The following is a 2,693-nucleotide window of genomic DNA, read 5'->3' on the forward strand; positions in this document are numbered from 1 at the left end:
ACGCTGGATACTCAGGGTCCGGTCAGTATTGACCGGACGCGTCCGGTCACACTTTCTCAAGTCTGGACCCTTACTGGAGTCGACCGGACGCTGGCCCTCAGCGTCCGGTCACATTGACCTTCCAGCGTCCGGTCACACCAGACTTGTTCTCCTCGGTCAAATGAACTGACCGGACCCTGCGGCCAGCGTCCGGTCGCACCGGAGCCAGCGTCCGGTCAGTATTTGACCCTCCATTCACTTCCAACTCTCGATCATTTGTGAATGAAGTTTGCTCCATGGGATCAAAGGGCTTCGTAGGAGCTACCTAGAGCTAGTTTTAACAAGTGTGCACCACACCTAACTCACTAGACTCAACTAGGTCAAGCTACCCGTCCATACCCCCCTTAATAGTATGGCCAAAGGAAAAACAAAGTCCTAAACTACTCTAAGTGTCTCTCCAACTCCAATCGACACTTAGAACTAGTCATCCTTAACCTTGTCGTCCATCCTTTGAAAACCGAAACGATTTCCATCGTAGGGGCATGACAACTTTGATTGCCCAATTGATCTCCATTACCATGACCTAACTTAATTGCATCTGCAAAACACACATTAGTCATAGTAATCTTGTATTGTCATTAATCACCGAAACCCAACTAGGGGCCTAGATGCTTTCAATCTCCCCCTTTTTGGTGATTGATGACAATACCACCTCGAGTATGTGAAAGAGTGAGGTTTTTTGACGGGCTTGGTTCATATAAGCTTTTGTCGATAAGAACAAAAGTGTTAGTCAAGCTTATATGACCCAAGCCAACACAATGTACTCAAAGGATGTGAATTAAGCATGAGTACGATTAACAAAGCTCATTTGCATCGGAGTATAAACGTGGAAGCAAAGGCAAATGAGCATAACACAAGTGATATGACATTTAAATAATGCAAAGTAGAAAGCACACATGTCATATATCACAATCACATAGATAGCACTATCACATATATATAATAGTATGCATGAAAGTAAACACATGAATGCATAAGTAATAGTGTATCACACAAATAGAACTCCAAATGTATATAATAAGCTAATACTAGATAACTAGCTCCCCCTAAATGTAGCTCCCCCTGAGACTGCATACTCAAACTCCCTCTCCCCCTTTGGCGTCAAACACCAAAACCTAAGGATCGGTCGGCGGGGCTGCAGCGGACGAGCCGGGCACTGAAGAACGTGGGGCAAGCTGGAACTGGGCACCATCATCATCTAACCCTGAGCTCTGAACTGACTGACCCTCTGTGGTAGGAAGTGTCGCTGAAGTGGTCTAGGTCTGAGCTGGGGCTGGTGCTGCCTGTGAAGCTGCTAGGATGTCTGTCGTAGGATCTGACGAGGCGACAGACGAGGAGAGCCTCTGAGTAGTCACTACGACTGGAGATGCTGTAGACGGACCGCCGGTATGCATATGAGGTGGAGTAGGCATGCCGGTCAACTCGCTGAAGGATGCTCCAAGACTCCTAGAGACTGACGTGTTAGGCACGAATAGCGAGGAAGACTGCTCTGGTGTGAAGCCCGTCTGAAGTGGAGTGAACTACGGGGCTACCATGGGTGAGGCTAACCACTGGGACACATGTACAAGAGGTGAAGCAAACTAAGCTGGAGGCTGTCCCTGACTCTGGAGCCCACTAGGCTGTACTACTGGAGTCGTCGAAGTGGTGGCAGGTGGAGCAAGCTAGGGCGAAGACTGTGGCTGTGGGGCCCCAAGAGCTGTCACTACATGCTACATGAAACCCATAAGCTGCTGCTATAAGAGTATCTGTTGCTGATGCATCTGCTGCTGCTACTACTGCATGGCCTACTGCTGCCTCTGGAACTCGTCCTGTCGAGTCTAAAACTGGGCAAATGTAGCAGCTGTCTCCTGTGCCTGTCTATCCTGTGTCTGCTGCATCCGCTCAAGAATAGCAATGAGAGCAGGGTCTGTCTACGGAGCAGGTGGAGCAGAACTAGAGCTACCAGCCTCTGCATCGTGTCTGCGTGGAGGCATCTGAGGAATAGGCTGGTAGTCGTCGTTAGAGCTGTCACTATACTCGCTCACCTCCTGCTGTGCCTCTAGCTCCTCCTCCTCAGTGGCTGCAATCCCTCTAATAATCTCATCCTGCTGAGCTGCTGGACTCTGGCACGTCGGGACGACGGCTAGGCTGTCTGGGTGCCTGAGGAGTGCTGTGTCTGATCCTCTGTGACAGGTTGTAAGTTGGGAACTCTGTGGTGGCACCTGTATACTCATCCATCATACCTGGGGGCTTATCAAGCACTACTCTGCAGGATGAGAAACGTGATCCAGTGAGCATAGGGAAGCTGCCTGCGACCCTTGAATCCCTCAGCTATTGTATCCTCCATCTCTGAAAGAAGGAGATCCCAGATATCAAATACTGTCTGCTGCATCAGGGCATTGAGAAGCCAGAGCTGTAAGCGAGTCAGGCCCTCCCTGTATCCCAACCTGGGAAGCAGTGTCCTCCTGATAATGGCCTCTAGCACTCTCGCTGTAGGAGTCAAGTCACTGGGGTTCCTGCTCGACCCCTCACCAAAAGGCTCCTTGAAGCAATGTCGCACTAAATCTGTAGGGGGCACCAACCCTCCATGAGGACGCCTGGGAGGCTCCTGCTGTCCATAACAAACCTCATGCATCTTGACAGGCTGATTCCTGTAGCCTCAGTATCTCTCTAGG

Source organism: Miscanthus floridulus, chromosome 5, assembly GCF_019320115.1.
Source record: "Miscanthus floridulus cultivar M001 chromosome 5, ASM1932011v1, whole genome shotgun sequence".
NCBI lineage: Eukaryota > Viridiplantae > Streptophyta > Magnoliopsida > Poales > Poaceae > Miscanthus > Miscanthus floridulus.